Consider the following 26,188-nt stretch of genomic DNA (forward strand, 5'->3'; position numbering starts at 1 on the left):
TTGCTACTCAATGAATATGTGTTGGAAGAAAGGAAGGTAAGTGGAAAAAAGAGGGGAGGGAGGGAGGATGTAGATGAGGAGTTATAAACTGCGTAGGTTCTGGTTGATGGCTGATTAAATTTCACAGACTATAAGGTAAAAGAGTAGTTGAACACATATTGCCCTTCTTGCATCTAGATATGTAAAATCCTTTCCTTTGCTCTTGAATGTGAATACCTTGCATTATTTTAAGTACATTTTTTTTAAAAAAATACCTTTTCCACTGGGGAATCCTTAACAATGACTCCAATATCTTTCCAACTTTTTTTTATTCATAGATTCTCATCTTCACACGAAACCTTGTGCAGAAACCCAATAAATAAAACAGATTCCCTAGAGCTATTTTGGAGGGAGCCCAGAGTTGGGGACTTCTGGGCATACCTAGCCAAGATGCCCAACATCCAACCACTGGGCAACTCCTGTGGTCCTGAATCCCAGAAGCTCCCAGAGCTGCCACTTACATTCCCAAGGAACAGTTAGGAAACATAGAAATCCTGAAATTTAGAACTTTACTCTCAAAATACAAAAGAGCTTTAATTAAAATTGCTATGTCAGCAGTTTCACATGGTGCTCCCATTTTATTCCAAATGGCTATGATTTGATTATGGGTGCACTCAACTGGGTGACGATGCTATGCTTTTTTATAATTAGCTAACAGAAGGGCTGAACACCAACAGTATTTATTTAAGGCATCAGTTTTGTGTAATCTTTCTAGGCAGCACCCTGATACTACTGAAATACTGACTTTTTAAACTTTTATGCAAATTGCATGTATAATAATCCATGCTATGCTTTAGCATTAGTTGTTCTTCAATTTGAGGAAATGCTGATTTCAAACATAATTTAACAAATTATTCAGTCAAGCATAATAAGGACAAAATCCTTCCTCCTATAAAATTTTCAGAGACATTTTGACAAAGACAGCAAGAGTTGAGTGAAATTCACTGAAAAATCTCAAGCTCACATACTTTTTTTTTCCTTCTGAAAATACACTATTAGGAAGTATAAATGCCCAAGCACACAGACTGTCCATTAAAAAGAATCTAATGCAATCTTTAACAAACTTTTCTGGAGCTACAATTATTTCCTCAAAGCCCACAGCATGAATTTTTTAAAATGAGTTTGATGCCATTAAAAAGTGATGGATTGACAGCCCTGGAGACTCAAGTCTTCCATTTAACCACAACCGGGTGTGGCATAGACAGGGGCATTGAGAATCCTGCCTACCTCCCTCCCTCTCAAACTCACAGAGGAGACACTTTCAGGCAAGAACGAGGGTCCTGTGGTTTGGGCTTATGTTTAATCCATGGCCATTTCAGAGGCCGGCTTTGCCGGGGTGCAACTTCCCAACCTGGGAGGGAAAGACCTCCATCTCTCTCTCTCAGGACACAGGAGGTCTCTCTCACACTGGTGTCTTCTTGCTGCTCAAGACCAACTGCTCAGAGCACCACATCAGTTTGGCAGCCTCTCACCCGATGTCAACAATGCACACGGAACAGACGGGGACACAGTGCGTCCATGTCGACTGCATCATTTCCTGAGAAAGAGAACGCTAGAACTGAACCTCACAATGTCACTGGTGTTCTGGGCTCCTAATGGAGATGCCTATTTATAGTTCAAGAACTTTAGCTGGCTTAATCGTGTGAACAGCGTGTCAACCCTACCAAGAGTTGAAGTGGAACCCTCTGCACAAGGGCTTCTCAGCCTCAGCATGGTGGACGTTTGGGACTAGAAAATTCTTCTTGGTGGGGGCATCCTGTGCCCTGCAGGATATTTAACAGCACCCCTAGTCTACCCACTAGATGCCAGTAGCACCTCCCCAGTTATCTGGACCTTATCATATGTGCCCTGGGGGCCGAAATCAACCCCCATTGAGCCTCTGCACCTTGGTTCCAGCTGTCCCCCTTAGGGCCCAGGATAGTCGCAGTTTTAAATGCCTGATTTTCCTTTATAGTTTTCTATTCTTCTACCAGCAGCCCTACAAGGATAACTCCAAACACATCACCCCACAGACAAGTCATGACACACAGAGTGGGCATGGAAAGACCTAGAAAAAAGCAGGGGTCAGGTGCTGCTCTCTGCTCTGTAGCAGGACATCCGCCTGCTTTACCGTTGCTAAATTCTGCTGAAGCTCCAGGCCGCGCGGCCGCCTGGGGGAGGCCTGACGAGGACCACATGGTTTGGTTCATGGGATGTGATTTACACCCCCCAGATACTGGATTTTAATTTGTTATCTGTGTCTATTGAACTCTGCCTTCCTCCTCCCCTTTCTTAGAATGAAAAGCAGATTATTTAGTGCACAATCTGAAAATCTGCTGGTTATTAAATTTTCCTTTTCGTTTAGTTTTGAAGCTTTTATGCCTCTGAAACTTATTTACATGCTGTATATATTAAATAAAGTGCAATCCACAGTACTCACAGGATTCAGAAAATGATGAGGTGCCCTTCCCATGGTCTCAAAGCAGAGTCTACCCGACTCCTCCAAAGAGGGAGACATTTACAGCATTGGTCTATAACTCAAGAACACGCCTCCACGGAGCCACAGACACCCACGTCAGAGAAGTACAGAAGACACAGCAAGAAGGAAGGGCCCCGGAGGCACAGGGCATCTGGGCATGGAGTCAGCATTCCACCAGCCTTCCCCGTCCCACCCTCCCCACTTCTGCTTTATTTTTAATTTTTAGAGAGGTCCTGCTCTCAGACTCATGGGGATTTGTAGCTACATATCACTGGAGTTCGCAAAACAGCAGGAAATGCTGCTGGTCCTCCCGTCTCTTGCCTGCTTTCTGGCCACTCCCCCTTCTGCAGTTCTCTCCTGTCCCTCATTTGAGATCCTCGATTTTGACCACCCCCTGCCCTGACCTTAAGCTCCATGCCCCAGCCTCTGAGTTACACGCAGCCCCATGCACCAAGGGCCTCTCCTGGCACATGCCATGCTCACGGGTTCCCTGCTCAACATATTCAGTCAGGTAACTTCTCTGCTGTAGATGCCAGGAAGATGGGGGTGAGTGAGATGCAGACGCCACCTTCATGGAGCCTACAGTCCAATTCGGAAGAGACAAGCACGAATGAATAATTGAATAAAGTATTTCACATGTCGGGTTGTGATCAAAGCTGGAGAGAGATTAGTGAGTGCTGGGACAAAGGATGGTCCTCCAAGTGCTAGGGAAAGCCACACTGACAGGGCAGCCTCTGAGGGAAGACCAGGAGTCCACGCAGCTGACGTTGAACTATCAAAGCAGAACACAGTCGACTGGTGCTAAGGGGTAGGGGAGTGGGTGTTACGCAGAGGCTGATTATGATTATTATGTGACAGCCTTCTGAGGACTTTGACACTGATTGGGAGTGACAAAGAAGCTCATTTTCTGTATCTTTGGTTACGTGGGTCTAATAGTGTCCTAACAGTGTCCTAGTCCCACTCCTGCTGCCATAACAATATTCCTGCCAGTGGGTTATTTATGAACCACAGAAATTCACTTCTCAGAGTTTCGGAGGCTGGGCAGGCCAAGAACAAGGTATGTCATGTTCAGAGTCTGGAGGGAAGGAAGACTGGCCTGAATGGGGCTTCAGCAGCCTCTGTGGTCCCTATGCCTAACGTCACACATTTCTAAGGTCACACATGCCTTACAGACCACCAGTGTGCTGCCTCTGTGGTCATTCAGCACCTGTTTCTTAAAGGAATCAGGAAGACAGAACCCTGCAAAGTGACATTTTTTAGAAATATCGTGAACATCGTGATGCAATATTGCAGAAGGAGCCTCATAGCAACCCCTGTGCTGCCCTCCATCTCAGTAGACGCATCAAAAGTTTGAGTGTATCCTCTCCAACGTATATCAAACTACCCATGTTTTGAAAAATGAGGCCTCCCCAGTTCTGCTTCCCAGCTACAGCTGCTTCCTCCAGGGTTAATGAGGCTCTCCTCGCCTCTCCAACTCTTTGCAGGTTTCTTCGACAAGAACTGCTAATTTAACCGAGCAGGAGTAAACCTATACATTAAATTTCCTTAATTGTCACTAGAAAGGATTTGCTATCTTTAAATGCAGATGTAAACAAAAAAGAAGGAACTTTGTTTAAAAATGAGCCAGAGTTAAACACAAAAGTGGGGAGGATTTTTCTGTTGGCTTTTTACTGGGGAAATGCTGAATACGCAGTGATTTTTTTTTACATTAATAATAATAGGAAACGGTAGATAGTGGCACCTCAGCACAATTCTAATTTAATGAGAAACAATAAAATAGTTTTCCAAAGGGGCCTATTTAGGTCCAAGAAAGGGGGATATTAAAGTTTCAAGATTTATTCTACTTTCGTTAAGGTATGCTGATACACATTTTCTAAGGCTATATTCTACTCACTGATTAGATCTTTCTCTTTATAATTTTCTTACTTGTAAGGGAATTAGATTGGTATTTTCCAGTCCAAATAACTTTTAGACAAAGTATTTAAATGGAATCAATTCATTTCCAGCACAAGTAAGGTTGATCAAAATCCTATATCACTCAGACAGCCCTATGAGGCAAATTTTTAATACATTTAGATATTATTAACTGCAAAACCATGAGAGCCAACCATTAAGAAATGGCTTTTTATTTTAAAAAAAAAAAATGGATACACACAAAACTTCTGGCCAAGTACTCTCCTTGAACAATGCCTTTTGAAAGGGGGCGGGTGTTGAATTAACTCCTCTAGTTAACCAAAATGTGTGAGATGGAATGATGGTGGTAGTTGACCGTCACTGGGCCCTTTTTTACAGTGTTAGACATTGTGCTTCAGACATTATAGTCCCTGCTTGATTTAATCCTCACATTCACCGTGTGCTTATATCTGTGTTAAGTGGGTGAAGTACCTTCCCAACACCTGGCAGGTGCCTTACACTCCCACTTTGTGGATGAAGATGCTGACTCTGTATGATGTTGGGCAACCAAGTCTCCAACCCTGGAGAGTCTCTAAGGAGAGTGCTCAAGGGCTGGCAGAGATGGGAAGGACCTGCCTATCTCAGAAACTGTTCATAGAACCCACACAGCTCTTAGGAGGGTGACTTGTGGGGGCGGACATTCTAGTATTCAGTTAAGCTCTTACTCTGTGCTAAGCTTTGTCCTAAATACTGTATTCCCGCTGCCCTCTTTAGTTCTCCTCATAAGTGCATAAGAAATGGCACTGACACCAGCACTTCTCAGATGGGGAGAGAGAGGCACCGGGTGCTGTTTGTCCCTGAGTGTGTGTCTCTGAGTGGTGGGGCTGGATTTGACCAGGGAAGTGTAAGCGCAGAGCTTGTGTCTGCAGCCACTATCACATTCCGGATGTTAATGCGGCAGTCAAGCCTCAAGTCAGCCTTTTCTAAGCTTGGCACCGAAGGACAGCCCCGTGTGCTTCAAAGGAGCACATGGGCCAGAGGCCACAAGCCCCACAATCTTTTAGACTACAGACCAAAAGACTCTTTGGTGAACTTTTTCATAAAATGATGCAGCTTTCTTTGCTGTCCTAGAGAGAGGGAGGACTTTGGGGAGTGGGCAGAGGGCAGAGGTAGATTTCCCACCAAGTCTGGATGGATGGCCTCAGAAAACACTGGATTTGAGTTTGAAGGAAAAAGAACAAGACATTGTGTGTGTAGTCATGGCGCAAACCCACGCTCTTGGCACAGAGGCACCTGGCATAGTCTGCCTTCCAGAAACAGAATTCTAGTGTGCATGTTGGGAGATGGGAGCCACACAGAGCACGTGAGGGTGGACACAGGACACAGCCTGTATCCCTCAATGGAACTAAAGGCCCATGTTCCACCCTTTGGTTGAAGCACTGGCTCTTTCCCAGCTCTTGCCAAACTGAGAGGTCTGCTCTGCATGCAAGGTGCCCTTTAAAGAGCTCAGTCCAGACCTGCTCTGGAGATGTCACTGAACAGGAGAGCTGAGTCAGAGGCCCCGGAGGAAGGATGACCCTATACTCCTCCCTTAGAGGCTCCTCACTGGTTCCTCACTTCCTTATCTTGCACATAAGCAGTGCCATTAAGAGGCAATGCTGAGAACAGAACTCAGAAGTCACAGGGCACAAATTTCAAAAGCTATGCATTTCCTAGAAAAGGTTTCAGGGGTGGGCAGGGGCCAAGATGGTGGGCAAAAGCTGGTGTGGACGCTGGCTCCATCACTAATGAGTCAGGCACCTTGGCTGGGCCACTACTCAACCTGTCTGACCATCAGTTTCTTAACCTGTACAATAAAGGTATTATGGTTTGAATGTCCCCAGATGCATGTATTGAAACTTAATTCCCATTCTCGTGGAGTCTTTTGAGTAGGGATTAAGACACAAAGCCTGGCCCTCACCAACGAATGGGTGTAGTGTTCACAGCACCATCTTGGAAGCAGAAGCCAACCTCTCACCAGACTGATGATATGGGCACCTGGATCTTGAATTCCCCAGCCCGAAACAGTGAGGAAAAAAAAAAAAAAAACATTGTTTTTTTAATTATCAGTCTCGGGCATTTTATTTTTTTGTGGCTGTGTGAATAGTCTTAAGATAAAAAGGTACAATGTCCCCACTGTGCATGGCTGTTGAGATGTTAACTAAGTAGTAAAGCACTCCTCCAACTGCATGGGTAGCCAGTTTGCATGTATAGTATGTACAGCCAGTAGATTCAATAGAATCTACCTATAAATTTTATCAATGTTTTGTTCCTATTAATACAAATAATAATATTCCTATTTTCCTCCCTTAGAGGCTCCTCACTGGTTCCTCACTTGCTGGGTAATGAAGGTAATGAAGGTAATGAAGGTAAAAGGGAAGGAGAGAGAGAAATTAGCAACAGGGAGAACCCCATGAGGAATCTTTCTCTTATCTCCTTGCACTTGGAATGCCCTGTGAGAATGTACCAGATGGTGGTCCACTTTGGTGGTTGAACGTGAGTCCCTGATCAAAGGAAATGAATAAATGCACTGCTATTTAAGATTTAAATGCATTTTATAATGTGACTAACTCTCATCTCTGAGGGATAAGTGTCAACCTGATGTCTAGAGAATCTGAACTAAGTTGCAGAAGCTGGAGATCGCGGCTGGTCTTAACCACACGTTCAGCAACGCGTCTGAGCGCCACTGCCACCCCTGCCCCATGATGTCCTCACTCTGGGTTCAGCCTTTGATACCAGCACCTCGCGGCAGGACCCACCATAAGTAACAAGTACTGGCACTTGCAACGTGCCTGGTGACCTGCTGCGTCACTCCTGCGTAGTTTCGAGTGAGTGGAAGTAAATCAAAACAGAGACTATGAAATCAAGTCAGCTATTTCTCTTTCTCCATCTCTAGGACAACTCTACCCAAAGTCCCCCTGTGGAGACTGAAAGACAGCCTGCTGCCAAGGAGACATGGAAATCACCTGCTTAAACTCCATATGATTTGCTGCCACATTTGTAGAGGAATTAATTCTTAAAATGGCCTGCGAGTCCCTACATGATTCAGCCCTCACTTACCTCTCCTTCTGTTTTCTAAACTCCAGTTCCCCAGAAACTCTTCCCTGGAGAACCTGCTGAGCTTGTTTTCACTTCGGGACCTCCGTAGTTACAACAGGTCCCCCTCTACCTGTAGGATGGCCCCCTGCAGCTTCCTTCTCATGGCTGGGTGTTTAACATTCACTCAGCACTCACCAGCCCAAATGTCACCATCTCAGTCCTTGACTAAGCCTTTCCTAAAAGCACTGTGGCACACTCCCAGGGGTGAGCTGGAGCTGCCCTGTACTGTGTACCTCCCTTTCCAACTCCTGGTGACACTGGTGGCTTGAAGTCAGCCATGGCGGGAGTATTTACACCAAAGAAATTGGCAAAATCAAAGCAAGGCTCCCTTCTCTACCAAGAGCTAGTCACTGATCATTGGCCAGCCCACCACCACTCTACTCCATTCTCTGTTATTGTCCCACATGTGGCTTTTTAAAAATTTTCTTCAGAGCATCTACCATTCTGAAACCACTTACCCTACGTGATGCTTACTTTTTTATTAACTCTTCTTATTAGTATGTAATCTAAAGACGGAAAGGGCATTATCCAAAGTGTTCATTACTCTATCCCTAATGCTTAGAAGCATGTGGAGAAGAATTTAAAGAATCCTTACTGGAAGAATTAACTTAATGTATTTTCTTTATGTTATTTGTCCCACTCTATTTAAGATTTTTAATTTCCTAATGGAAGTCTTTCATGGTTAAGATATTTTCCAGCTAGAATTTTCTAGTAGCTATAGCTTCTAGAACCATCAAAATTGACAGTGTATGTATGCCTTACCAGTCACCAATTAAGAACAGGAATGATGATTTAAAACATCACTTACCAGTTTCCCTACTCTATAATATCTGTTTGGAAATTGTGAAGAGTTCACCCATGTCTCTCTTCATTGTAGAGTTCTATGTAGAAAGATGTCTCCCTCCTGAAGGGCACTTACTGTATAATCCCTTTGTTAGGATAACATGACCATCTGGCCCCATCCATCTTGCTGCAATTTGATCCTGGGTTAATTGCACCCTGTCACTAGCCATGATTGACACTGTATGCTTTCTCTCTTCACTAAAACTAGTTCATTTATGGAGACAGCTTTTGGAAGACTTGAATTCTTGAAGACCTTTCACAGCTGCTTGAATGGGACCAAGGACTTTTTTGAGGGTTTTCTTGGTGTACATCCAAAGGATCTGTACATCACCAAAAGTAAGAGGAGAGAGGAGAAGTTGGCTACAACAGGGAAGAAGAGCTCAATCCTGTGGGAGGTTGACAAGCTACGTCTAATGGACAAACGAGAGAAGAGCAATTAAACAATCCTTTTGATTGATTATCCAAGCATGCTTAATCATGTCAATGGGAAACACCACTTAACACAAGTATGACAACCTAATGTGTTTAGATATGGGGTCCCAAACACAAATGCCATGAGACAAAATGAAATGGGGGAGAGGAAACTATTGCAAAACAAAGGCCCTGGGGTTCTGTTTTGAAAAGGACAATATGTACCCTCTACAGCCAATCTGCCCTGCCCCCAAAAAAGAAAGAAAATGGAACCAGTGGAATATGGAACCATTAGGAGACATTGCTGATCATCTCCCAAATCCATTCTTCCTTTCTTTTTTTTCTTTATAATCCTCTTCCTCTACTTGATTCAGGAAAAGTTGATCTTATTTCCATTATTTTCTCCATATTGGTCTTAGCTAATTAAGAAAAGTCAGTTCCAGTTGTCAGTGATCAATAGAAAGTTGGGCATGTGACCCAATTCTAGCCAATGAGACCTGAAAAAAGGCTATTTGGTTTCCTGGACTTCCGAAGAAAGAAACAGAAAGAGTGTTACTTTCTCTGAACAGGGTTGTGTCTAGCTGTGATACTGGAAACTGCTGCCACCATCTTGCTATCAAGCACAGAGAGGACAGCAGAGTGGAGGCATCTGGAGAAAGGGAAGCAGATACATCCCTGTCACTCAACACTGGAACCATCCTGCTCCAGACCTTGTGCTTCAGGACATAATAAATTTTCTAATTGATTACGTCAATCTGAATAAGGTTTTATTTGTTACTTGTAGACGAAAGTAATCCAAGAGATCCATCAAATTTTTTAAGAGAAGACATCATTTTACAAGAGACATCATATTAAAAATTGTGATCACTGATTTTTAACACTATATGGAAGAGCTGCATTGATCAAAACAAACTTCAGTGGGGTGGGGATGAGTCATATTTCTGTTGCTCTGACCAAAACATTTGACATAAATAACTTAAAGGAGGGAAAGTTCATTTTGATACACAGTTTCAAAGGTTTCAGTCCATGGTCAGGAGACACCACAGCTCTGAGCCCCAGGTGAAGCAGAACATCATAGCAGAAAGGAGTATTGCAGGAAAGTTGCTCAGCTTATGGCAGCGAGGAAACAGAGAGAGAAGAAGGGGCCAGGGACAAGATCTGGTCCCCACTGGAGGGCATGCCTCCAGTGACCTACTTCCTCAAACCCTGTCCCACCTGCTTACATCTTCTCTGGGTAGTTAATTAAGCTATCAATGGATTAACTCACCCACGAGGTCAGAGCCCACGTGATGTAGTCACTTAAAAGCTCCGCCTCTAGACATTGGTGCCTTGGGGACCACATCTTCAACATATAAGCTCTGGGAGGATGTTCTGCCGCAGTCTGGCTGGGCACAAAATAACGGAGCCGCCACGAGGCACTTGTAGGTTCAAACAGGAACTACTTTATTGCCCAAACTCCACCAGCACTCCACGTGTGCTTCCGGGAACTCTCTCACCCTCCACCAGGCTCCGTGTGAACTCAATGGGGAACCCCCGAGAGAACTCCACGGGAAGTAGCAGGCGCCCGAGGCAGCAGGAGCCGCCCTATTGCCAGACAGCAGCGTCCATATACAACTCAATACACAGCCTGTTTCAATTCAGCATCATCCAGTCAGCAATTATACACAGCTTAACTTAATTATCATCATCTTAATGGCTCGATGGCAGTCACCTCTTACTTAACCACTCCTTCTGGCAAAATGCCATGCGCCATCCCAACTCGACTCCGGCTGTGGCCTTCAACATCTCCCCCCTTCTGTTTAATTAAACAACAAGCATGTGGCTTAGGGACCGTGTTAGAGTCTGTAAACAAGTCAGTATCGCACCGGGTATTTTGCCAGGGGGAGTGGTTTGTGAGGTGGCGCCAGCCAGCGAGCCATTAAGTGTGGAGATTTCTTATTGGTTGACTGCTGTATCTAGTTTATGTTAATTAAGATAAGCTGTGTGGAATGTATAAATACCGCTCCTGTCCTACAATAAACGGCTCCCACTCCTGCTGTATCGATCTATACAAGTTGTTCGTCACCCCCCAGTTATTTTGCTGCAGCCGGACTGCGGCAGGACCGTGCCTGTCTCAGGTTGTCCAATACTACATATGGTCCTTACCCGTCATCGGATGAGCTGACCTCAAGGCGTCAGCCTCCTGTCTTAGGTTGGTACCACTGCAATTAGATCTTACCCATCATTGACTACCGGTCCAGCATACAGCCATACTTGTGGATAGGCCTTTGCATCAGGGGGGGGGGGGGGGAGGTTCTTTGCCTCACCTCTGTACCACTCCTTCTGGCAAAATGCCATGTGCTATCCCGACTTGGCTGTGGCCCTCAACAATGTTCCATATCCAAGCCAGAACAGGAGAGAAGCATTTTTTTTCCAATTCATTACTTAGCTTGCCACCCTAATTTCCAATTCACCATGAAAACTATCCCAAACTGCCTATCATGGGTAGGATCTAAGTTCCCAGAACTTTACAAGTAATCCCATCATTAATCAAGAGCACATTTGTCCCTGCCTGACTTTCAGAGTTTCACTTTCTGCATAATTTAGGTGGAATAGCAATATCCAAACACATCTTAGTGTGGTGTTCAGCACAAGAGACATGGGGCTGCTGGAGAGAGGACCTTCAAGAAATGAAAGCTTTGTTAATTAAATTTCTTTGCCAGAAAAAGGTCATGAAAATGAGAAAAATACTTAACTTATTAAAGTCCAGCAAAACCAACAAACTTGAATTACTATGTATATTAACATGGTTATTTCTGCAAACATGATCCCTTCTTCTCTTCCAGCTTTACTCCTACTTAACCTCTCTCACAAAATACTTCCTCTTGTCTTTCTTGCCCATTCTTATTTGACCTAGAGTTTACTTAAGGCCCAATTCAAATCCCATCTCTTCCACAAAGCTACTTCTAACTAGGAATGCTCAAGCTACCTGTGTGGTTGACACACCAATGGGCAGAGTCATCTGGTGCCGTCTGTCTGTTGAACAGGAGAATTCTAACAACACCGGCACGCGGTCGTTCATCCATGGCCATGTTCTCGGCCTGGCTGCCTAGAAGATTCACCTGGAAGGTTGTTTTTAAACTGAATACCCAGGCCCCAGCCCTGGGGATTTGGATCTTACTAATCTGTGGACTTTACAAAGGTGATTCAGATCTGTGCCTAAGCAGAGAAACTCATCTGGCAACAGGCTCAGCCTCCTGGTTCTAACCCCTTTGTAACTTGCCCTGCAGCTTCTGCCCATCCCCTCATTGCTGATGCCCTCCCCCAGCCTGGTGCCTGGTATACAGTAGGCACTACAGAAATAGCTGCTGAAAAAATAAAAAGTAAGCGAATTTTGAAATTTACTAAAGTGCCTCATTTAGCCTACTTTCTTTCCCGCAATTACTCTCTCCATCAATTTTAATGATCAATAGTTTCTCTGCCTCACTCTAGAAGTCTAAACAGGCAGGAAAACTGAAACTCCCTTATCTAACCAGGTCCAGGACAATGGCAACTCACAAAAACGTTCCAGGTGTTAGGTAGGATTCACTAACTCATCCCTAACAGCTACACTCTACTGGAAGGCCTTTCTTCATGTGTCTCAGGATTCTCCCTGTCCTGCGAGCAGAGGCTTTAACAGCTTTTCTTCTAGACTACAGTGTCTCCCTCTCGGGCAGAGGAGAGACTGGCTTTCTGATAGGAATAATGACGATGACCTAGAGTCATTCACCCTCTGGATGAAGGTGGGACACGTGGGCTTGGGGCCTTCTGATTAAAGTTTTCTAAACTCAAAGATTCCTCAACTGTGCCACAAGCCCATAAGTGTAGCATCTACCTGGCTCGTTCCACCTTGCCCGGGGACATTGGGGAGCAAGCAAACCAATGTAAACACAAAGTTCACACTGCCTGTTGCACTGTATGCAATATACTCCTGAGTCTCTGACCCAGGAGTCTCATGTCCTCTGACTGCATCCAAAGAATTCTGACAGTCTGTAAGCAAGGTAAAAATCTCAGATCCCTCACAGTTCTTGAGAAACTCTAATGTCAAGATTCTGCTCTATGAGGCTTGCATGAGCCCCCATAATGAATGACCATGCCTCTTTCTTCTCATGAAATAGAGCTCGGCCATGAATGCATTGGTTGAAATGACCAGTTTACAGGTAGGTTGTCTTTCTCACTAGACTCAAAGTGACTTGAAAATAGCAACCAAATGCTACGTCTTAATCGAGCTGGTGATAGTAAAATGAAGTCCTTGCACGTGACCTTCTTATCCTTGCCTCCCTACCTCATCTCACTCACTTCATCCCTACATTCTCCACCTTGTTCACTTTGGGCAACTGCACTGCCTCTTAGCCTCAGAGCTATATCCTGTCTCTTCCTTAAGCCCAGAATTCTCTTCCTTCTGGTATTTCCACTATTCCTTTTTGCATGTTGTTCGGGTCTCTGATTCTGTGATATTGTGATTTACAATACACCACACACACACACACACACACACAATCATCCTGTTTCCTGACACAGAGCTCCTAAACCCTTGGAGTTTCAGAATGAAGAGGGTCTTTTGCATAATAGAGATTACCATGACTGGTGCCCAGAGGTAGCTCCCTGATGAAGGCTGCTGCCAGATCAAGGCACAGTTGGAAGGTCTGGACTTCAGCCCCCTCCTCTCCTCCTTGGAGAGAAGAAGCTGAACATGAAGTTGATCACCAATGGCTGAAGTTTTAATCAAGCAGAGCCACATAATGAAGCCTCCCTAAGACCTTGAAGGACAGGGCTCAGAGCTTACAGAGAGCTGAACACAGGGAGGCCCCTGTAGGGCGATTCACCTGCAGAGAACATGGAGGCTCCGTATCCCTTCCCACCTACCCATCCCACAATGCACTTCATCTGGCTGCTCATCTGTATCCTTTGTAATATCCTTTATAATAAATGGGTAAACATGAGCTAAGCGTCCCTTTGAGTTCTGAAGCTGTGCTTTTGTAGATTTATTGACCCCAAAGAGGGATTCATGGGAACCCTTGATTTTATAGCTGGTCAGTCAGGTGACAATCTACTTCTTGCAATCTGTGTCTTTTTTGGAGGCTCACTGGAGGAGGCAGCCTCGTGGAATTGAGCCTCTAACTCCTGATACCCAATGCTACCCTCTGGGTAGATGGAGTCAGGACGGAATCATGAGACACCCAGCTGGTGTCCACTAGAAAACTGCTTGCTCTGTGGGGTACTGAACACTTATGATATTTTGTTGCCATAAAATGCATCCATATTAAGTACAAGTTCCACTTGCTCATACTGGAAGCAGGGCTCTGTCATCCTTGATGTGGTTCCTCTTCTACACTCCACCCAGATGGCTCCAGGGGGAGAGGGAACCTGGAGGCAACCCCCACCAGCAGACTGGACTCCTGCTTTCTCATTGCATCCTTCAAATGGACCATGCCAGCCTTTGCTCTCAGACTTAAAGTGACCCTCACTCTGTTCCTTTGTATCTGCTGCTCATTGTCCCCACCACCCCCTGACTTCCTGACCAGCCCCTTGCTCCCTCCACACCCAGAATCGGTAAGAAAAAAACAAAAACCTGTGTGTTTGTTTCCTGTTGTGGTGGTGCATTGAATTGGTGCTTCCATCAGAACTAGGGGCTGCCCAGGCTTAGTGTCCCCAGGGAGAAGACTGAGTCAGGCTTCTGGGACCAGAGCGATCGCCAGGCAGCCATGAGCAGGACAATGAGCATCTGCCAGTGTAAATGGTTTTCATGCATAGGAAAGACAAGCCATGGGTCAGAGAAGTAGGCGTCAAGTCATCTGCCAGGTAAAGGTATTCATGACTATAAACAAGGCCAGCTCCCCACAGTTCCCTTGGAGAGGGGCTGCTAGCTGCAATGGTACTGCAACTCCAATTCAGCTAGGAGGTCTCCAAACAGTGGTGGAGACCCACACATCTGGTGTCAGGTGTGTTGAGTGGTGGTGACATGGGAACACAGCTTCCCACTCATTCCACCTCCATGAGGGGCTTCATCTGCTTTGCTCGCTATTGTATCCTCAGGGCTGAGCACTGTTTAATAACAGTCTCTGACACAAAATAGGCACTCAATAAGTATTTACTGAATCCACAGATGAGTTAAACAATGAAAGCCCCCAGGTAGCAGCCCCTTGCCCACAGAATGTGGCTGGGAACCACGGCAGCCATGAATGGACCCATGGTGGACTTATGAATTTCCGTCTGAAATATCCAGTACCTAAACTGTCACATTTCTTTATTTCACAAGATCAACTTTAGTCTGCCCTAAGCTCCTTCTCTTGGGCTGGTGAGAAACTCCATCCCAGGAGGGTATGCAGCTCAAAGCATGCAGAGAAAGGATCTTCGGTTTGTAGGCCATAGCTCCCACAGCTGAGGCTTGCTCAGCCCACCACCCCTAAAGAACAGTGGCTGTGGAGGTCTGCAAGGGACATCCCTGTGAGGGCCAGTTGCCATAGGACAAGGGAGGGAGCAGATGCATTCCACCAGCAAAGGTGTAGACCAGCTCCCTCCCCTTCCCAGTGCCGGGGTCCCTCCGTTCCATCCACACCTACCTCCACCTCCCAGAGTGTCCCCCCCACCAGCACAGTACCCTTCAAACGACTTTCAATTTTCCAGATTTTAAGCTTGGAAAATTTTGCCTTTGGCCCTACTACACACAAGCTGCTACAAAATGCTAAATGAGGCATTTAAACAGACTTGTTGAAATTCAACCAGGCAAATTCTAAGCCTCAGTTCCCTTTTTGCACAGGAGGGGAAATATATCAGGAAGAACAAAACACACCACGGCACCCAATAAATTACCTGCCATGTTAGAATTAGTCTTGTGTGTGTGTGTGTGTGTGTGTGTCCCAGTATTTAACATAGAGCCTGGATCACAGGTGTTGAATCAATGCTTGTGGAATTCATGGCACAAGGAGTAAAATGAATTCACCTACAGTGTATTTACTAAGCAAATGGCCCCCAGAGTGGACAAGTCCTAGAGATGGTTTACACCCAGACACTTTCTCCAGTCCTCACCACTCTGGCCAGGCTCCGGGCAACTGGCCTCCTGCCTCCTGGTGGGTCTGCTTCCTGGGATGTTTCATCCAGCAGGGCATCTCAGGGAGGGAGCAAGGAAACCAAGGTAGGAATTCTCCCAGGCCTGGCCACTTGTTATGGTGTCACTATTGCTGCCTGTGTGCCTGGTTTCAGTGAGTACTTATTAGAGACTAGCTTACTAGACTTATTAGACTAGCTTATTAGAGACAAGCTAATTGTGTCCCCCAAATTCATGTGTTGAAGTTCTCACCCCCAATATGATACTATTAGGAGGCGGCCTTCGGGAGATGGTGAGGTCTTTAAGGTGGAGCCCTCATCCTTGGGACTATGAGAAGAAGACAGTTAATTAGCTGTCTTTCTCAAGATCAAGAGATAATTGGGTCCCTTTCTGTCATGTGTGTATACAACAAGAAGTTGGCAATCTCTAACCAAGACAGCCCTCACCAGAACTTGACCTTGCTGGTTCCCTGATCTTAGACTTCCAAGCTGGGAAAAATAAATCTCCGTTGTTTGTTGGACATCAGTCCATGGTACTGGGTTCTAGTAGTCAGAATGGACCAAGGCAGTGTTCTCTCAGAGAAGTAGAACTTCCTTGTGCCAGATAAATGTGCTAGGGATATAGAAGTGGACACAGGACAGATTCCCTGCCCTAACAGGTCTTAAGTCTAGCAGAGAAACTTAGAATGATGTCATCTGCTCCCTATAGCCTCGTGGAATAGAAACATAAAACTGTGCCATTAATTAAGTTTCTAGAATCATCTGAAGAAATGTTAATGGTGACTTATAAAACCCAGTTATTAGGATACTGTATCTCCAAAGATACAGTTTACTTTGTCTCTCTTTTACAAATATCCCCCCAAATAAAAAAAAAGTGGGGTGGGGAGAATTATAATGAACACAGGCCGTATCAATGACTCTGAACTAGGCTCTTCATACAAAATATCTTAGCTAATCATCATACAATGCCAAAAGATAAATGAGCACACATATTTCCATCCTTAAGTCAATGGGGAAAATGAGGCTAGGGGAGGAGATAAGTGACCAGCCCCCAGATACGCGCCCAAGAAGGGAAGGAGGGGGATCTTTATGCTGGACTTGGCTTTACAGGTGCAGGGAACAGTACCTCATGCTTTGTTTTTGTAAATGTCACAACAAATTGAACATGGTAGATTTTATGATTACCCCCTCCTTTTGTGCAAGATGAACCTCCGTGTAGAGAGGATACGAAAGCGTCAAGCAGAAGAGTCACCCAAAGTCCAGCTCAGCCTGATCCCCAAACACACTCCCCTCCTGAGCTGCCGCAGAACTCATAAAACACAATTGGCAAGGCATTTGTTGAGGCTGTTTCAATCCTGAATCTCTCTCCATAAATACAGTGAGATCTACATATCTATGGAGATAGAGCCCCGCATATCCATTACTTTCTATTCCACACATAACACAGATATTCCATCTACGGCTTCAAGCTGCTCCCCTTCCAGGTTTGAATTATTCGTCTCTCCCAACCTCCATTAACCAAGTTTGGGGAGAAAAGCTAGCTGCCACATCCGTCTTGATGAGAATAAAGTCTCTTTATTACTATTATTATTCCCCTAATGGTCTGTGCAGTATCGTACATAACTTTTTAGTCCTTCATAAAATTCCGCTGATAAACATTTGACAACTTGTTACGATTTTAAAACTTTCATTGCCGGATCTGTGCTGGGACCACTGGAATCCCGCAATGTGACACCAAGGCAGCTGCGGTAGCTTTCTGTGATGCCATAAAGAATTTTGCAGCCTCTCCCGACACCTAATTTATGACATGTGCCCTGATGAACGATCAAGATTCACTATTTGCCATTATAAGAAACAGGCTGGCCAATTCATAATTTTCAGGAAAGCTGGTTTTAACAGCCCTATTAGTTTTACAATTCCGACTTTTGTAAGCTTCAATTTGTTATGTTTAAGTTATTTGCTTCGAGGAGTTTGAGTGCTCTTACTGGGGTCTTAAGGTCCCCTTTTCCAAACAGAGTTTGCAAAGAAAGATGACGGCGGTGCTAAGGGTTCAATTAAGATAAACTCTGCCAGTGAAGGGGAGGGCCGTTCCAGCTGACAACACACAGGGCCTTCCCTCCCGGCTCTGTTTATTAAAAATGAACATAACAGCCCAGAGTGCATCTGGGCTGGGATTTCTAGGCTACACTACAGTTTTCCAATTGCTAAATCAGATGCTGTTTCCAAACTTCACAACATCCTCCCCTTCGTCCATCGAGGCATGGCTAAACGAGCAACTCTAGAGTGTAAAGGCACATTGGACTCCAGGCCATGTCTGTTCAAATGCATAGACTTAAAAATAGGTTTTGATATGCAGCAAAATATTTGTTCATATATGCATAGTCCTTACATAGTCATTCATTCATGAAATGAATAATTTTTCATCATTTAGGTACAGGAGTTAGCAAACCACAGACCTCAGGCCAAATTCAGCCCTCAGCTCGTTTGTGTAGGAGAAGAGTTTTTACGTACTTTTAATCAGAAGAGCAACAGTACTTTCAACATGTGGAAATTATAGGAAATTCACAGCTACCGTGCCTGTACATAAAGTTTTATTAGCACACAGCCGTGTCGTTTGCTTACTTTTCACCCACAGATGCTTTCCCACTCCAGGTCAGAGTTCAGTGGGGGCCACAGAGCCGCAGTGCCTGCAAAGTCTGCAGTATTACCATCTGGCCCTGGTCTAGTGAATGCCAGGTACTGAAAATGGAAAAAAGAAGGAAAAATAAACAGGGGCGGGTGGGAGGAGGGAAACAGAAAAACCCTGCCCTTCTGAAGGTCAGCAGCAACTGTGTCAAACTGTTATCAGTGTCGCCGGGAAAAGTAAATCAGAGGAAACAGGAGGGACGACTATTTCACACAGAGGCTGGCTGAGAAGTCCTCCTCACTCATGTGTACAGGGCTCATGGAAATGAGAGAAGGAGCCTTTTTGGTGGTTGGGAATAGGGCGGACTAGGAAGAAAGCAAGGGCCAAGGCCCGGGGGAGACCAGTGGAGCTAAGCAAGAGTGAGAAGGGGCTGGGGGAGTTGGAGGGGGTGGCCAGAGTACACAGGCCATGGTGGGTTTGGACATTCTCCTGGGGGAGAAGGGAAGCAGTTGAGAAAGAAGAGGAGGTATATGAATTGAGAATACACAGTGGCAGGCCAGGGCTGGAGGTGAGAGACTGTTAATAGGCCAGTTTCACAACTCAGGGGACATGGACAAGGATGGTGATAATGCAGGGTGCTTGAGAGCAGTCTATAGAAAAGCGAAAAGAGAAGAAGAAACAGGTACTATTTAGGACCTCGAGAGATGACAAGTACCTCTGTAAACATCTCATATGTTCCACAAAGTGAAATTCACATTTTTCATTTCATAGAGTAGTCCTTGCCAAAAAGCAGGAGGGCTAATTTGGTAATAGTTCCAAAATCCCTTAAAAGAAGCATTCAGGGGATTTATCCTAAGGTCACAATGAAGGATGCATGCAGTATTCTTCACCATACTATGTAGAAAAGCAAAAACATGGGAACAACTAAATATCCATCCATGGGGGATGGTTCATACCCATCAATAAGAAGACAGGAGGAGAGAGTAGAGGGCTGTAGAAATTTCTCTGAGGGGGAATTCCAGGTGTAATGGGTAAGAAAAAGAAAGATTAGAGGCTACTTCTAAAAAAGTGCCTCTGAGATTTCAGAAGCGGGTTGTCTTGACACTGAGCACACTGAGAGCAGATCCTTGGGAATGAAGCGAGGCAGGAACAGTCACCCCAGAAGCTGAAACTCAAAGCTGCTCCAGGGGATTGTAATGTCCTCCCCACTCCTAGCTGATCTCACAGCCTTCTTTACAATATGACCCCCCACTTTGCTGCCCCTGAAGTGAAGCAAAACAAACTGTGACTTTTAAAACCATAACGTTCCAACTGTAATATAAAAAGATGTCATTTAAATAATTAATATGCATTTTAGTACATTTAGTAATATGCATTTGAGTACAACTACATTAGATGACCTAATAAAATAGTCTGATGCTCATACTTATATAGAAAATCCCATAAATACAATAGCTTAAAATACAGACCGATAGGGTGTGCTGAATGGGTGGCTCACATGCCAAGTGGCATTGGGATCAGGGGCATGATTTTTTAAATGGGGAATAAATAACTCTTGGTATGTTTCCAAATAAAATAGAGTAGAATTCTCCTTCAATCTGCATTCAAATTGTACAAAGAACACTTTGTTTTACTTATAAAATGGAACGTGGTTCTAGGTCCAGATAACTATAGGCAGGTTTTGGAGCTACCTGTCTGACAAGGAAGCCGTGTGGGAGGCAGAACAATCCTTCCTTGTGCTGGTCTGTCTCCTACATGGCAAGATGTTGAGTCACCCTGGCCCTTGCTCAACCACTTACTCAACAGAGGCATCAAAATCTCTGTTTTGATGAGTGTTATCAGACTTGGAGGGAGAAAGGATGTTGTGATCCCAGAGCCAAAGTCTTCGCCAATGTGGAGGTGACCAGCTGGAAGGTGGATCACCAGAGAGGAAGGCCCAGCCTTGTGCTAGCAAACGTTCAATAACTGACTCTGATTACTCACACGGGCTAATTTCCATCATTCAACTACTCCTTCAGTGGCCAGTTTCGAACTGCCAGCTTGATGTCCTTGGATGCAGAAGTTGGGAAGGGATGTGCTCAGATGATCCTCAGAGCCCACACAGGCCAACTCCTGCAAGCCAATGGACTGGGTAGAGGGTGGTCAAGTGAATGATAGGAACCTCAAATGAATAAGGATTTTCACATGAGGTAGCTGCAGACTGAGTGAGATATCCCAACCCAACTCTCAGCCCAGAAGGGCCTGGGGGATGCAGGGAAATGGGTGGAAGGACTGAGCTGACGCAGGAAGAGAAAAAAGCAATCTTTAAAGTGGGAAAGAACTCAGCAGAGTTTCTTTACCAGGAAACGGCATCCTACAAGGAAGACATGGATGATCTGGAAAGAAGGTAGCAGAGGGAGGCTGGGTAAGGAAATCTGCAGCACAGAACACATTCTGGGTGTGACCGAGGGTGACAGAGACTCTCCCCACTCCAAACCAAATATGACAGCCATAGAGGAGGCAGTATCTCCGTAAATTCATCTTGCACGCAGTCATCAAATTATTATAATTTAGCCTCAGCAACTACAGTAGCTGCTCAAAAAACACATTACTACAGTAGAGTTGCTGTGAAATATTTTGCACATACAGCAAATGTGGCAAATTTTGCCACTTCATTGATTTTGTAAAACTGAAAGATCTCCCCCTTTGTCTTGTATAGTTTCACTAATTGTATCATTAGCAGGAGGCCATTTGACCAACATGGAGAAGATAAAAACCACTTTTTCCATATTTTTAAGTGGAAATGCAAGATAATATAGAAAAATGTTCATGCCTATGAGTTGCAGAACCCGTAGGAGATAAGATAGTCAAGTGATTCAGAGACGTCATCTTAAAAAATCAAAAGAATTGACTTCTTTTATGTATAATTGGCATGACTGTACCAGCAATCTCAGTTTCTCAATCTTCATAACGTGGACATTCTGATGAACACAGAAAGGCAGAATGGATGCAGGAGCCTTGGCACCAGAAGAAAGGGTCTGAAGGGACGGGGCTGGGCATGGGAGAACAGCAATTAAGTAAGGAGGAGCAGGGACCTCCTGTGCCCATCACCAGACCCAGATGGTCTCTTACGGCAGGCGGGGTCTGCTGACGGTGGATGGCATGTGTGGAGTGGGGGTCTGAGTGCACTGACAAAGTCATGTTAATGACCTTGACAGAGGGACAGTCCCAGTTAACGCACTGTGTGAGTACCTGGAACTTCAGGTATCTATGGGAATCAGGAGTATAATATCTGTAACAAAAGAAATCCTACCTGGAAAAACTTATGCCGGAAGTTATAATGGAAAATACCTATGGGTCAGCTGATCTCTGTTCCGGTTAGGGTCAACAATATCACCTGCCATCTGGAAATGTGGCTCAACCACTGCCAGTCCACCCTGGCCAACTTGTAAATGGGACTCAGCCATGGGGTGCCATGGTGGCCACTTAGCACAAAGCGACCTGAAGTAGAATCTTTAATTTATTTATTTTTTGGTTCAAATAGATGGTTTTATTATTATTTTTATTTGTTCTACTTAATTGTGTGTGACAGCAGAATGCATTTCAATTCATCACACATAGAGTGCAACATTTCAATTCTCTGGTTGTACATGGTGTAGACACGCACCATTCATGCAATAATACATGTACCTAGGGTAATGATATCCATCTCATTCCACCATCTTTCCTACCCACATAGGCCCTCCCCACCTCCCCTTTGCCCAATCCAAAGTAGAATCTTAACAGGTCTGAAGTCAGATCTGGCTTAAACTCTGGCATCCCACACCACAGTGTGAAACTGGGCAGGGCCCAATAAGCTTTCTATGCCTCAGTTTTCCTCTTCTGTAAAATGGAATTAAATAGCACCTGGATCCTATTAGACAGCGTGTTGAGTGGTTATCACAGCAACCAGCCTCTGTTACCTCTGCAGCCAATGTGGAATGCTAACAGTGATGACAGCCATGTCTAGGCCGTGGACGGGCCAAGTAAAAGCAGCAGTCATGGAGAACAGGAAACGGGTTCACAAATAAGGGGCCTACAGTCCATTCTAACCACTTCTTTGGCTCAGGTTTGGCACATGAAGTAAATTCATTCATAAAATATAAAGTGAGTACTGCTCTCTGGGTGGAGAGCGACCTTGATGCTGGAGATACAGCAGCAAAATAAAAAGAGACAAAAATCTTTGCCATCATGCAGCTTACATTTCCATGGACAGAGAGTGACAGTAAATAAAAATAAATGGTATAAGATAGAACAGTGAACAGGTTCTCAGAGTGTAGTCCGTGGACCAGCAACACCAGCATCAACTGGTGTGACGGGTGATTTCATGAGCCAACTGACTGGGCTAAGGGATACTCAGTGGGGAAGACATTATTTCTGGATGAGTCTGTGAGGATGTTTCCAGAAGAGATTAGCACCTCAATCAGTAGACTGAAGAAGGAAGCTTTACCTTGACAGTGTGGGCGGGCATCATAGATGCTGAGGCCTAAAAGGGAATGAATAGGTGGAGGAAGGACCAATCTGCTGTCTCTCCTTGAGCTTGGACGTCCATCTCCACTAGCTTCAGAAGGTCCTCAGGTCTTCGGTTTCCGGGTTGTATGATCAGTCCCCCACCCTGCTCTCAGGCCTCCGGTCTTGGGCTGAGAGTTCCACCATCAGCCCCGCTGATGCTCAGGCCTGTGCCCTCAGAAGAGCTACACCACCAGCTCTCCTGGTCTCCTGCTTGCAGCCAGAGGCAATGGGAGGAGCCAATTCCCATGAGTCCCTCAGTATCGACATAGTTCTGATTTCTCTGGAGAACCCTGACTAGCATCCCTGGGAACTTTTTAGAACGGCCAACCCTTGTTTCCTCTGGTTCTAGTGAATCAGAAACTTGCTGGTAGGGAGAGGTCCCAGCAATGGGTGGTCATCAAGCCCTCCAAGTTATTGTGATACCAAAGTGGAAAATCACTGCAAATCTGTGTTTTTAACAAGCCTCAAGTGGCACTGGTGGCACTGGCTCAGAGACCATGCATTTAGATCTACAGATGATAATAATAAATGCAGGGCGGGGAAACAAAACTGGCCTGGGGGTGTCTTAAGTCAACTTCCTAAAGAACAAGACACTAGGATTAAAAAAAGAATTTTTTTTTTGGGGGGGGGGTACCCAGAGGATAAGCCACTGAGCTACATCCCCAATGCTTTTTATTTTTTATTTTGAGACAAGTTCTCAGTAAGTCCCTTAGGGCCTCACTAAGTTGCTAAGACTGGCTTTGAACTTGCACTCCCGCCTCAGCCTATTGAGTTGCTGTGATTACAGGTATGCACCACCCACTAGCTCAGATGAAAATTTAAATGCAAATAATTTTCTTGGGAGGTGAACCCAAGTAGGTGAGCAAGAAATAACACCGTTGTAGAGAGATGCACCAATGGAAGGTTTAGCACTTACATATCTCACCCATCACAGGAGAGAGTACTAAACACATGATAACAACACTGTCATTAAAAGAAAGTAGATATGCTAAATGATTACCCTTCACTAATGCAGTGTCATTCAGAATTATGCTCTCATTAATTTGGAGTTTTTAAAACATCCATCTCATCTTCAAGCAGGAAAGACATTAACATCTAAAAGTATACAATTACAAATTCATTCAACTATCAGTTACTCAGATTTCCTCAGTGCTAGGTCCTGTTCAAGGTTCTAAGAAGTTGAAAAAATAAGATGCAGGCTTGAGGAGACAAGGCGAGCCTCATACAGTGTGGTCATCCACATGCAGGGTCTTTCAAGGCCTCCAATTCAACTTGTCCTTCCAGACAGACTTCCTGGTAGAAGTGACCCAGACCTGCATCTGCACTTCCCAGCCTGAGCACTGTTGGCCTTGTAGGCCAAGTGACTCTTGGAATGGAGGGTTCTGAACACCAGAGGCTCTTCAGCAGCACCCCTAGCTCTACACACTGAGATAACAATAGCTCCCTCCACTCCATTGTGACAGCCGAAAACATCTTCAGAAATTGCTAGATGTATCACTGGCGACAAAAGCATCCCTAGCTGACAATTCCTGTTCTGGAAGGTCAGTGAGAGTGGAAGAAAAAGAGGTTTCCAGAAATTAAGAGGTGGCAAAGACACCAGGAATAATTCCAGAATCGCATTCACCCAGCAAGTAACCCCACAGGGAAGAGCACTCTCTTCACTGTTGGCGGCAACTACGACGCAGGACCACACCTTGGCCCACCTTTGGTTGCAAGGCAACTGTAAACCATCTCAGGCACCACGGTGATTGGTATGCTGATGAGTCAAGTGTGGCTCACACCCCCCACAGCAGAGAGAGAGATGGCAGCAGCCACACTCCGATCTTGTGCTCTAAAACAGCAGAGGAGGAAGTTCTTCCAAAGGGAACTTGGTGGAGAATGCAAAGGAGAATCTCAGTTCCCCTTTAAGGAGTAACCACATTTCTAGCTGACAGCACGGCCACATGAGGTCTGTATTCCCGAGTCTTGCAAATGGTTGGCTGGGACCATGTGAGTAAGAGATGTGTGACTAGAAGAATGTACAACTTGTATGTTTTGTCCTGAAAAGGATGGGACCTCTTCCCCTGGCTGGGATGCAGACCCAATGGCAGCCATCCTGGGTCTTGAGGACAAAGCAGCACCACTGTGATAGAAAATGTGGTAGATGGACCCAGGGCTCCTAGCAGATTTGCAGGCCAGGGACACCTCCTCAGTTTGGATCTTTATTTCTGTGAAGCCAAACTAAAATCCTACTGTGCTTTGGTCACCTTTGGGGGGGGGTCTGTGCAAGACAGACCATCATTCTAATTTATGCAAAGGCTGAGTATTATTATCTCAAGGGGGAATGCAGGGTAGGGAGAAAACAACCGATGCTGATCGTCATTGTCAGCATACAAGGGGGTTGTGAGAACAAGAGCTGCAGCGGCCACCGGCTCAGGGTGTTCATAAAAGCTTCACGGTTCTGCTAGAGTTCCATTCTACCTGAGATCTATTGCACTGATTTGTTCAAACAAAGCCTGGAGACTCTTTCATTTGTGAATGTAACCAACCCTGCTTAATCTTGGTATTACATCTTCACTAGTGGACTCATCGGAGGCCTTCCTGTAGGCCTTCTGAGATCCACAAGAAGCCACCAAATCATTGAGCTGAACGGGGCTGACACAGCTGGAGTGGAGCCCAAGATCTCACACGAGGGCGAATTACAAATCCTACCATCATGTCATCTCCTAAAGGATGTCACCAAGAGGCAAGAGTCGAAGTTCTTGCTGCCTTGCACGAAATAACATGCCCACAGGACACAAACCTATATGCGGGCTTTGTGTCATGTATGAGGGACACAGGTGGTCCTCAAACCCAGGGGGAAATATTATCCATGTTGTCTTTAGTACTGAAAAGCTGCCCTCTGCCTTTAACATTTTATCATCATCCAGTGTGTTCCCTTATAAGCAAGGGAAGGTCCCATTCATTTATATGATAGTATTTTGTAATACTATAACTTTTAATGATATATTACATAAAATATTATAGGATGAATGATAATAGCTGACCTTATCTAACTGTCCAGCATGTGCTTTAAGTCCACTCTTCTCACAGTATCCTCAAACCACTTTGTTAGCTGGGTAATTGATGGAAAGAAGTCTGACCCGAGGAGAAGACTCACAACTGGCCAGGGTCATTCAGTCAGGGAGCAAGTGGTCCAGAAACCC

Source organism: Marmota monax, unplaced genomic scaffold (genome assembly GCF_021218885.2).
Source record: "Marmota monax isolate L192 unplaced genomic scaffold, Marmota_monax_Labrador192_F-V1.1 WCK01_AAM20220418_F8-fsc00014, whole genome shotgun sequence".
Taxonomy (NCBI): domain Eukaryota; kingdom Metazoa; phylum Chordata; class Mammalia; order Rodentia; family Sciuridae; genus Marmota; species Marmota monax.